Source organism: Ornithorhynchus anatinus, chromosome 12 (genome assembly GCF_004115215.2).
Source record: "Ornithorhynchus anatinus isolate Pmale09 chromosome 12, mOrnAna1.pri.v4, whole genome shotgun sequence".
Lineage (NCBI taxonomy): Eukaryota > Metazoa > Chordata > Mammalia > Monotremata > Ornithorhynchidae > Ornithorhynchus > Ornithorhynchus anatinus.
Genome location: NC_041739.1, coordinates 30,519,441 through 30,532,285, shown reverse-complemented (window position 1 = coordinate 30,532,285; position 12,845 = coordinate 30,519,441). Strand labels below are relative to the sequence as shown.

The 12,845-nt window shown below is 42.1% G+C and overlaps 1 protein-coding gene and 1 non-coding gene across 2 annotated transcripts in view; one reads left to right on the top strand and one right to left on the bottom strand.

The window, feature by feature from the left end:
- CCSER1 (coiled-coil serine rich protein 1) overlaps positions 1–12,845 on the top strand; it is a 409,129-nt gene that overhangs the window by 275,218 nt on the left and 121,066 nt on the right. The gene's annotated exons all lie outside the window — the stretch shown is intronic.
- Positions 3,051–3,188, bottom strand: LOC114815710. The gene has a single exon (XR_003763512.1). It is a non-coding gene; the product is annotated as a small nucleolar RNA SNORA7 (small nucleolar RNA).

Sequence of the window (12,845 nt, the reverse complement as noted above, 5' to 3'; positions counted from 1 at the left end):
TAGGATGCAAGGGAAGTGGATCTGAGATTCATTTAAGACTTCCAAAGGCCACAGAATAACAGAGTCATTAAGTGGAGTGTTAGTGGAGGAAGAAGAGTCCGGAATATAGGAATCCATTGATTTGCTGTCAACACTGTTGGGTATCGGTGATGCAGGACTGATGTAAGAATGGAAATTGGGAATGTTGGGAGGGGAAAGGAGAATGCCAGAGGACATGGAAGGAGTAGATCTAGAAATCAGAAACGAGCATCTCATGACAGAAGGAGAGTCATGACTAGGGGGCTGTAATTGGGGAAGAAAGGAAAGAAGTGGGGCTCACAGTCTTAATCCCCATTTTCCAGATTAAGTACCTGAGGCACAGAGAAGTTGTGACTTGCCCATAAAAGGACTGGGGAGTAATGTATCAGGCCCATGGAGGAAGGGAAGCAGCCAACAAGGACAGATCTGGGATTTTCCATCTGAATCAAAGGAGCAGGTGTGTCAGCATCTGCTACAGCTCTCTGCTCTTGTGACCACTGCTACTGAGACACCTTTACCTCCGCTCGTGGGTCCGGGAGGGAGAAGAGTGTGGTGGTGTCATGACTGAGCCAGATTGTCCAGGTCCTGGCTGAATGCAATGCCTCCTACTTCTTCCCCTTCATATCTCTCATGTTCTTAACATTAAACACGGAACTTTAAAAAATTCTTACTACGTGCCCAGCACTGCTAGTTACAGGATAATTTGATCAAAAACAATCCCTGTTCCCCAAGAGGTTCACAACCTAAGCGGAGGGAGATGGAAGCAAAGAAAGCTAACAATGAATTAGGAACAATAAGGAACAGAGTTACGGAGCCAAGATAACAATGTTAAGAAAACTAAATAGTTTTGGAAGGAGTGCTGTTACCTCCCTGCTCCAGACTAAGGAAGTGCTGCAGCCTTCCTGGTATTTAAAGGTAAAAAAGGCAGGGATGGGTTGTTTTCTGAGTGTTCTGGGTGCAAACTTGGTGGGCTCAGTCTTTTAAGAGACCCCAGGCCCTAGTGCCTGCTCACCACCTGCTCCTGCCGCTCTGCAGTTCAAGTCTTAAACACTCCACTAAATAATAATAATGATGAAGGTATTTGTTAAGGGCTTACTGTGTGCCAGGCACTGAAGTAAGCGCTGGAGTGGATACAAGCAAATAGAGTTGGACACAGTCCTGTCCCATATAGGGCTCACAGTCTCTATCCCCAGTTTTTTACAGATGAAGTAACGGAGACCCAGAGAAGTGAAGTGACTTGCCTAAGGTCACACAGCAGACAAGTGGTGGAGCAGGGATCAGATCCTATGACTTTCTGACTCCCAGGCCCATGCTCCATCCACCACGCCACACTGCTTCATTCCTTTCTGGCCTCAAGTTTTTGGTCTCCATATGACACATTCACTAACTTGGTTAATGGACGGTGTTGGGATGCATGGATGATCGGAAATCAGAACAGAGCACTCTTCTAACTTCTTATATTAGATAACATTTCTTAAATCCATGGATTTTGTAAGGCATTTTAGATATCAGTAAACTACAAAGAAAGTTGGTTTTACAAATCCCCATTCCGATTTTTTTTTGTCCCATTTGAGACTCAGACGTTAACCATTGATGTTTGGTTAACAGATGACCATTCGCTGCTACTGTGTTAGCCCAAGTCTACCCCTTCCACATACAGGTTCTCCTTCTTGCCTCCAATCTCATTAGTAATAATAATTATGGTATTTGTTAAGCGCTTACTGTATGCCAAACACTATTCTAAGCACTGGGGTGGATACAGGGTAATCAAGTTGTCCCATGTGGGGCTCACAGTGTTAATCCCCATTTTCCAGATTGAGTAACTGAGGCACAGAGAAGTTGTGACTTGCCCAAGGTCACACAGCAGACAAGTGACAGAGCCGGGATTAGAACCCACGACCTCTGATATTCGGTTAATGAATCAATGAATTAATGGGCCAAGCCCGTTTTGTTTAATGAAGGCAATCTTCTTATTCCGTTCTCGTGTCTAAACAGGTCTCAACCTTCCCCCTAGGGGATGGAAATGAATCATCCCTGGTGATCCCAAGTCCTGTGACTGTCTCTCCTGCTCCCTCGTGGCCCCCCGACTCCCTCCACCCACCTTTCCCTCCACCGTCTTCAGTGCATTCCACAGCACAGAGCATTCCTCTGTGGCGGCTGCCATGAGCACCTGCTGGTAAATAGTATTGGGAGAGGGGCGGTGATGATGTGTGGAGAGAGCAGGTCCTCCTCCTGCAACACACCAGAGGAGAAACTGTCCGGGTCTCTAATAACCCACTTCTCCTCCTAACCAGGAGAAATGTGCTCATAGAGCAAATCAATCAATCAATCAATCAGTGATATTTAGTGAGGGCTTACTGTGTGCAGAGCACTGTACTAAATGCTTAGGAGAGCACAGTGCAACTGAGTTGGTCTGTCTAGACTGTAAGCTCATTGTGAGCAGGGAATGTATTGGTTTATTGTTGTATTATACTCTCCCAAGAGCTTAATACTGTGCTCTGCACACAGTAAGCACTCAATAAATATGATTGAATGAATGAATGAATGAATGAATGAGGGAGAATGGGTATTGAATGCCCAATTTACAGATGAGAAAACTGAGGTACAGACAAGTTAAGTGACTTGCACAAGGTCATACAGCAGGCAACCGGAAGAGCTGGGATTAGAACCCGGATCCTATAACTCCTAGGCCAAGGCTCTTCCCAGGAGGCCTCATTTCTTGTCAGTAGAAGAGTATAATGATATTTTCATATTTTTATAAACATTGTGGGACTAAGGTGAGTTATCAAAGTACTTAACTGTATTGTGTAGTACTTTGTCTTACGCTGTCGAGTCGACTCCGACCCATAGCGGCACCTTGGACACATCTCTCCCAAAACACCCCACTCCATCTGCAATCGTTCTGGTATCCATAGAGTTTCCATGGTCAGAAAACAGAAGTGGTTTACCACTGCCTCCTTCCGCATGGAAAACTTGAGTCTCCGCCTTCGACTCTCTCTCATGCCACTACTGCCCAGCGCAGAGGAGTTTTGACTTATAGCAGATTGCCTTCCACTCACTATCCACTGCCCAAGCTAGGAATGGAATGGATATGCCTCTGCTGGACTCTCCCTTCTGTAGTCAAGACTGGTAGAGTACTGGAAATTCTCCAGATGCGACCCTTAGAGGTTGTACTGTACTTTCCCAAACACTTTCATTCATTCATTCATTCAATAGTATTTATTGAGCGCTTACTATGTGCAGAGCACTGTACTAAGCACTTGGGATGAACAAGTCGGCAACAGATAGAGACAGTCCCTGCCGTTTGACGGGCTTACAGTCTAATCGGGGGAGACGGACAGACAAGAACAATGGCACTAAACAGCGTCAAGGGGAAGAACATCTCGTAAAAACCGATGGCAACTAAATAGAATCAAGGCGATGTACAATTCATTAACAAAATAAATAGGGTAACGAAAATATATACAGTTGTGCCATGCACAGAGGAAATGCTCAGTAAATAACCATTGATTGATTAATTCAGTTAATCTGCATATTAATTTCCTGGAAATTAGAGGTGCATTGACCTGACTTTCCAAAATTGCTAATTTTGGTCTTTTTTTTTTAATTTGGAAGTTGGCTCAGGGCTGTTCGAGTTTCTATTTTTATTTTCTCTTCCATCTCCACAGAATGTTTGGTTGGCAGGACTGGCAAAATGATGTGTGTTCTCCTGAGACGCCCCCCCCCCCCCCGCAAGACAATTCAAATGACATCACCATGGCTAACAAATTCCAGCTCGTCACCATCTTCACTTTGTTTTTCAAAGCCAGTCCTCACCCTCAATAAGGATTGCTAGTGAGGTGTTCGTTTTTTTTAGTGGAATTTGTTAAGCATTTACTCTGTGTCAACCTCTGTACGAAGCACTGGGAGAGTAGCTACGTGATAATAGGGTCCTACATGGGGCTCACAGTCTAAATAAGAGGGAAAACAGGTATTAAATCCACATTTTGCAGGTGAGGGAACTGAGATACAGAGGAAGTGAAGTGACTTGCCCAAGGTTACACAGCAGGCAGCTGGCAGATCCAGGATTTGAACCCAGGTCCTTTGACTCCTAGACCCATGCTCTTTCCATTAGGCAACACTCTCAGTCAGTCGGTATTTATTGATTGAGTATTGAGTATTTATTTATTGTATTTATTGAGAGCTTGGGAGAGTACAATAGAAAAATAAACAGATAACATTCCCTGCCCACAACGAGCTTACGGTTTAGAAGGGGAAACAGACATTAATATTATTAGTCTACATCTCCAAGGTCCTGCTAATCTTAAATAATGAGGTGGAAAGAATCCAAGTCCAATACCTTGTCTTCTTGAACCTGTTGCTAAGGAGATTTTCCGAAGATTTTCAGGATGGGCCTCATCTGCTTCCAAGAGTGGGGAGTGGGACGTGCCCGTCTCTGACCCTCCCAGTCTCATACCATCTCTCACCATGGATCGCCACGGGACGCAGAACTGGGCGAGCGCTCTCAGCCCAGTGTGCTGATGTCAGACCATAATGCAGAGATTTGTACAGAAGAGTTCATGGGTGAATGCAGTTTTGGAAACCAGACCAGCGAGGCATCACCCTCGTGCTAAATAGAAAAAATGCCTAAAAATAGACCTTCTCTGGCACCCAGAAGGAATTTATGATTGGAAGCAGAAGGCTGATGGGGCTCATCCAGGCTGATGGGAAACAATATTTTTCAACTAATCTATTGAGATTCGGGGTCTAAAGGATTTTTTTCCCTTTCTGATTTTTATAAAGGAAAAGAAGGTGATCTGTGAGAAACGGTGAGTTGGCATTTATCCTCTGAGATTAAATAGAGCACAAGCTGCAGTGTTTTAAAGGCCAGAACGATGGTGTGTGTTTGAATGGAAGTGGTTCCTTTTGTTTGCTTTTAATCAGAATCCTTCCTCTGGGACACTCAGAAAAAGAGAAGAGAGCAAATAACAAAAGTGTAGAAAGACTAATTCTCTGACAACACATCAAAATATTTTATCTGTGAACTGAAGCAAACAGTCACTCTTTTCTTTGGGAACCAGCCTGACCTGGCGAAACGAACATGAGCCTGGGAGTCAGAGGACATGGGTTCTAATAGCGGCTCCACCAGTAGCCTGCAGTGTTAACTTGGGCAAGTCATTTTTCTGTGCCTCAGTTTCCTCATCTATAAAATAGGTATTTAATATCGGCTTTCTCTTCCCCGTACACTAAGAGCCCCACGTTGGACAGGGCTGTTTCTGTCTGCATCATACCTATCCCAGGGCTTAGTACAGTGCTTGGAACATAGTAAGTACTTAACAAAGACCATTATTATTATTATTATTGTTCCTTTGCATGAACATGTTGTCTTACAGAGGAAGCAAGCTCCTGATGGTTTGGGGAGAACTTAGCTTGGAAGCAAAGGTGTTAAATGGTCTTTTAGCCATTTTACCATGGAGGCCCATCATCCTATGCTCCTTTCATATTCCTGGTGGCCTCTGTTGAAGACCAAATCTCTCTAGCCTGGATACCCCCAGGTTGGCATTCCTCAATCTTGTTACATAGAAGTGAGGAAAAAGGAGGATGAGGAGAAACATGGAAGCCATGGGGTTCTGTAATGATTAAGGGGTGGGTGAGTAAACTCTAGACTGTAAGCTCATTGTAGTCAGGGAATGTGTCTGTTTATTGCTATATTGTACTCTCCCAAGCACTTAGTACAGTGCTCTGCCCACATATAAATGCTCGATAGTACGTTTGAATGAACGAAACCTATCAATGCCACCTCTTCTCTTGAAGGAAGGATTCTTCAATGCTAAGAGTCATTTTGTAATATTCCCTTTAGAATCCCTACGAAAAGAATTATTACGATTCCAACTTCGTTCCATTAAGAAACACAAGTATGCCATCATCAGAGAATAGGTGCTATTGGTTAGAAGTTTGGATTAACGTAGAAGAGGGCACCTTGACTTTTGAATTTCACTTTTTGTCTATTCAGCCTTTCACAGAGTGTTTTGAGCCAGACTCCAAGGCACTTCCCCGTTTTTTGGCCGGTGGCATACTGTTGGCAGGATCGCATTGCTCAGTGGCTCTGTTACTTGGCTTTTTGTCTAATATTTTTTTTTAATCCTGTACTTATGAAATGCAAATAAGTTCTAATCCATCATCTGTGATGAGAGAGCCAATTCTGGACATTCCATACCATCTGCATCTTCCTCCTGGTGGAAATTAATTATTTTGCTGGATTGACACCAATTTTGACAACAAAAGGTTGAGGGTATTGACCGTGTTATTGCTCTGATCTATTTTGATGGCACAGTCCCTTTGAAGCAAGTGCCGTTCCCCACGTGATGGTCTAACGTATCCTAATATAGAGGAAACAGTCTAATTAATTTCTGTTTTAATCTCTCACTGCAGGCCAGGGAAAGTCAAGAAGGCATATCATGCAATGGTTAAATATGTCACAGCAAAAGGTAACATCTGCTAGGAGAAACACAGTGGTACTCTTTATAGATCTACACTTTTAATTGAAGAGACATTTAAAGGCCTACCAGCAGCAATAAATTCTAGAGTCAAATAAGTTAACTATCAGCCATTTTTGCAGTTGTACTCCGTAACCTTTAATTCACTTTTATGGGAATAGACGAAACAATTTCTGATAGAATAAAAAGTTCCCTGAACTTCTGGGGCCTGTTGTCCCTTTTAATACATTTATTTTATTCTTACTGAAGTCAGTGAAGGTTCGCTGTAACACCCATGCATCTATTGAGGAGTTGGGCACTTAGTAAAAATTAATCTGTCCAACCAATCTACAGGTTTGTTTTACAATTCCCTGATTTTTCTAAGAATGAATTATTAATCTGAATAGGTTATTGTGGGCAGGGAACCTGTCTATCAACTCTGTTGTATTGTCCTTTCCCAAGAACATAGTACAGTGATCTGCATTTGATAAGTGCTAAATAAATACCATTGATTGTGTCCAACTGGTCATCTTATATCCACTACCACAGCATTAGTACAGGGCTTGGCCCATAGTAAGGACTTATCAAATATTATCATTATTATTATTTTCAAAATCCTATATTGTTTCTGAGTTGGCCGTCTCATCCACTCTGAAAACCATTAGGGTCTTTTTCAATGTAACACAGAGAGTTTCCTAAATGGACTGATTAAGGGGAGGTTTATATATAAGACCTGAATTGGCCTCTCGGATGTTGGGAAGATGGTTAACTGAAAAATTAAGGATTTTTGGAAGGGTAAAGAGGAAAGGGAAACAAAAACCGATATAGGCTAAAGAACATTCAAACCAGACTGGGATCTGCAGAAACAGAGAATAACTAATTGGAAAACACTTTAACTCATTGAAAGTCTTCGAGATCATCATTCAGGGACAGTATATGCTTTAGACGTATATAGAGAAAACCTGCAGATGATGTGAATTGCTTTGCAAAGATGACACAGTGTAATGGGCTAATGATGAGCCCAAAGAAAATTGATATTATGTACCGGGAAACCTTGCACACAAAGTTTCATTAGCAAAACAGAACCTAATGTCATCTCCAAATTCATGTGAAGTAGTTCACTATTTCTTGAGACATCATTGTTGAAGATGGAGTATTTTTTGGAAGGTCAAAGCCAAATTTGAAGTAACAAGACAATATTGACCTTGTTTACAAAAGACAAATTTATCTCATGAAAGCCAGCTTCTAGGAATGAGCACCAGAGAAAGAGGTTTATTTCACCGTATGTAAGCATAAAATACCTATTATTTATGAAACATTTATGCAAAAAGTGAAATTAAGCCTAAACTGAATACTGTGTTTTATAGACCTTTCATCATGGTGTTGTGATTACATCACTTTTCTTGTCATTTCCCTAAAATTGATGCTCAATCTTTTATTAAATTTCTAATGAATTTCAGTATCAGAAAGAAAGTATTTAAGAAATTCAAAAGCCAGTAATCACACCTATATAATGGTAAGGAAAGTAAGAATATGAGTAAGAAGATATTTTTACAGTGATTCTTTTCTAACTAGAAATGTTTAAGAAGTATTCCACAAACTTTAATGCCTCCCCAGGATGGGGGTTAATATTACTTTCAGGGAAATGTAAGAAAAAATAATGGCAAATCATTTCCCATTTTCACCAATAAGTTCTACCACTTTGGTCAAACTTTTGCATCTTTTTCTGTTTTGCCTCTGGATATTTATCAGTGTCATCATTTTCAGATCCAGAGGACTAAATACCTTCCCTGCAACTTAACATTTCTGCATAAACTTTTCTACAGGAGATTCTGTGCACTTAAATTTCAAATTGCCCAAACATCAAACAGGATTTGATTCTACAGGTGGTGCCATGGTTCATTTCTATTAATAACTCCATCTATATGGTAATGTTGTGAGCAGCATTTAGAGAATAAGGGAGTCTGCTCTCCCTTGGAGTAAAGTGGCCTTTTCCAACTTGGGTAACATTTATTGCAAATGAAATGTCAAACCTGATGCCCTGAACATGGCACTCAATTTCAAAATCCTGTACCCAGGTTCAAAACCCTTGCTCTCAATGGTGAATATCTATATCGTTTTAAGAAGATTAAAAATGCCCTGTAATTATCGTGTTCTTTAATCTCTAAGATCCAGGCCATAAATAATAATAATGAAAAAAAAAGGACAGAGCAGACCTCGCAGTGTCAACAGTAGATTTTGTCCCTCCTCTTGGGCCTGCCGATACTGAAGTCTGAAATCAATTGATTTAAGTTTATTTCTTTCAGACCCAGGTGCTGAAATTGAGTCACCTCCTTCCATCAGTTGTCCCATCTTCATGAAATGCCAAGGGAAGTTAGGGAGATCTCAATAGAAGCTTACCGGTAGTGGGCCAAGAGTGGTACTTGTTAAGTGGTTACTATGTGCCAAGCACTGTTCTACACACTGGGGTAGATACAAGTCCATCAGGTTGGACACAGCCCCTGTCCCACATGGGGCTCACACTCTTAATTCACATTTTACAGATGAGGTAACTGAGGCCCAGAGGAGTTAAGTGACTCGCCCAAGATCACAGAGCAGACATGTGGTAGAGCCAGGATTGGAACCCAGGTTCCTTCTGACTCTGAGGCCCGTGGTCTCCCCACTAAGTCACGCTGCAGGGATTGTCTTTATTGTTGTATTATACTTTCCAAGAGCTTAGTACAGTGCTCTGCACACAGTAAGCACTCAATAAATAAAATGAATGAATGTTGTTCTACCTAGTAGAGCTCTTTCAAAAACCAACATATCTCCAGGTTTACTTCCTCAATGTCACGTGCTTTTGCTCCAAATCATTTTAGAAGGAAAATGGGCATTTTAGCATTAACAATTATATGGTGCCAGAATGATATGATGATTAATGTTTCATTTTTAATTACATAGAAACTTTCAGATTTGAGACTTCAGACTTTCAGATGTGGTCCAACCCCTATCTTCTGCACAGGTGAAAAGATAAACAATGTAGGCTAGCTAAGTGTTTGTTCTGTTCTTTAAAATATCCAGTAATGATAGTAATTAAGGTTCTTGTTAAGTGGTTTACTGTGTGCCAAGCACTGTACTAAGCAGTGGGGTAGATACAGGATAATCAGGGTGGGTGCAATTCCTGTCCCACCAGGGGCTCACAGTCTGAATAGGAGAGAGTAGGATTTAATCCAGGAAACGGAGACAGAGAGAAGTTGTGACTTGCCTAAGACTACCCAGGTGACAAATGGCAGACCCGGGATTAGAACCCAGGTCCCATGACTCACAGGCCCATGCTCTTTCCACTAGTTTAATGCTGCTTCCCACTGCAACCCACAGGGTAGTCTAATCCAGTCAACTCATCCTAGCAGCCACAGACTTTTCTGTGCATTCAACCAGAATCTCTTCAGCTTTAACTGTACCCAATTCCCCATGTTTGGTGGTAGAGAACATGAAGAAAGTTGACTCCTTTCTTCCAAACTTGACATCAGTCTATAATTATCCCAGACATTTTTTTGCTCGTCCAAACAACCTCAGCTCCATCAAGCCTTCCTCATTGGAGCCATTTTCCATTTTGTTCATCATTTTTATTGCTTTTATGTAGACCGATTTCTCTTCTTCCTGGGAAGAGTGTGTTTGTCAAAATTGGAGGAAAACTTTTCTACGTATATTCCAGGGTTCCTTCATCCCAGTATTAACAAAGAGATTGAATTAACTTTATTCATGGGGAACCTCCATTGTTGCATTGTTTTATTTCTCCCGTAACACCGAGGGTTTGAAAGTTCCTTGAAGGCAAGGATCTTGTCTGCCAACCATGTTGTATTGTATTCTCCCAAATGCTAGTACAGTGCCCTGCGCAGAATAAGCACTCAATAAATACTATTGATTGAGTGATTACCAGCCCTATTGCATTGTGCTCTCCTGAGCACTTAGTACAGTGCTCTGATTTAAGCAATCAATAAAAAACCAATCGTTGATTGATTGATTGGTCGACCTACTAGCTAGCTGGGCACCTGCCCATAACTTGCGAGATTATTCTATTCCATGTGAAATATTTTAAAGGAACACTGAGAAGCAGCATGTCCTAGTGAATAAAGCATGGGCCTGGGAGTCGGAAGGACGTAGATTCTAATCCTGGTTCTACCACTTGTCTGCTGTGTGACCTTGGGCAAGTCACTTCACTTCTCTGTGCCTCAGTTATCCCATTTGTAAAATTAGGATTAAGATTGTGAGCCCCATCTGGGAGAGGGACTATGTCCAACCTGATTACCTTGCATCTACCCAGCGCTCAGTCCAGTGCTTGGGACATAGCACTTAGCAAACACCCTTAAAATGTACGTATACATATATTTTCCAAGGTTAGATGTGTGCCAGCGCTCTCTGGAGATGACTCAGCTGTGGGATCTTTACCTGAGGCACAGCAACTTTGGTCGTGACACAGGCAGCTTCCACCGAAGAGCCCTGGGGTTTGAGTAGGTCTGCCAACATGACCTATTTACTGAGAGATTGAGATGACAGAACCTCTTGGAGCCACCTAGGGAACCACCAAAGGAGTAGAGAATTCTGCTCCTCAAATCTCCCCCCACACATAAGCACAACCATGTGTACAACCGTTTTTTCCTTCTCCTCCCCCCTCCCCATTCTGGCCAGAAGGTGTTCGAGGAGCCCCTTGGTACCCAATATAAATGAATGAAGACTTGACTGCTTTAATTTCCTATCCAAGAAACGAGCAGTGATTTTATATTTTTCTGGGAATACTGGCTACAATCTAATTAACTCAAAAAGGCAGAACTTTCTGAAGGACCATAGGGAGAAAAGGAGAGAAAAAGAAGGAAGAAGAGGAAGGCAACAGCTACCTTCTACCTTTCTGTCATTGCCACTCAGACTCCAGCATGGCAGCTGAAGTGTCCTAATGATAATGATAATAATAATAATAATTGTGGTATTTGTTACTGTGGTATTTGTTACACAGCACTTACTGTGTCCCAGGCACTGTACTAAGCGCTGGGGTAGATACAAGTAAAGTGGGTCGAACACAGTCTCTTTCCCACATGGGGCTCACAGTCTCAATCTCCACTGTACAAATGAAGTACACAGAGGCACAGAGGAAGTGAAGTGACTTGCCCAAGCCCACACAGCAGACAAGTGGCAGGGCTAGGATTAGAACCCATAACCCTCTGACTCCCAGGCCCATGCTCTATCCACTACTCCTTGCTCTCCCATCCCCTTGACTGAAAACAAGACCCTAATATGTCTCTCCCTCATCATTTGGGTTAGGGGGGAGAGCATCAAAAATCGTGACCAAAATGTACGGTCACCCAAAAGTGAAGGGATGTAGAGTGTGAGCCCCATTTAAGATAGGGACTGGATCCAACCTAGTTTACTTGTACCTACCCCAGTGCTTAGAACTGCGCTTGACACATAGTAAGCGCTTAACGAATACCATACTGTCCTCTAGACTGTATGTTCACTATGGGCAATAGGTATGCCTGCTGATTCTGTTGTGCTGTACTCTCCGGAGCACTTAGTAAAGTTCTCCACATGCAGGAAGCACTCAATAAACACCATTGATGATGATGATGATGATGATGTGATGACGATGAGGATAAAGGGACTTGGCTTCTCCGCACAAGAATGGTGAAACTGCATAAAGATTCTTCATGGCCAAATGAAGCAATGTTAATCCAAGTGAAATCCAGATAAACAGGGACCGAGGAGAAACTTTGAGAAACTTTGAGAAATTACTGACTGGGTGCCTTCTTTTTTCCTGATCACCCCCAATGGCCCGCTCCAAATTCAGTGTTTCCGGGGCTGAAAAGTTCCTAGTGGGCACTCAAAATCTGCTGATGACTAGTTGATGGATCCACTGAATCTAGTTCTCTGGCAGTTATATTGTGAATCATAGAATGCAAGGAAAATTAGCTTGGTCTGTGCCTCAAACTTTGATTTAGGGGGAATGATTGGAAATTGGGTTGAATGGGTAGAAGGCAAAGCCAGTTGTCTCCCTCTGTTCCTATCTTTTTATCTTTCTCTTTCTCAGCTCTATTTTTCTCTGTTTCTCTCTGCCTCTCTCTTTTTCTCATTAACACATGGAGCAATATTGACTTCTTGACTTCCCAGGAAAGTAGAGATGATATTCTTTCCAGTGGATATAGGCTGAAAAATGGGATTGTCTCAAAGATCATGCTCTCATGGAATAGACAACTGATCAATATAGAAATGATTCTAAATGACACCTTGCCTGAGACTGTCGTTATTTACTCCAGGAAAGGGGTAGGCAGACAAACAAGGTTTTGGTGGTTGTTGTTGTTTTTCTAAGAAGAGAAAGAAATTCAAAATTGAGGGTGATAGTGT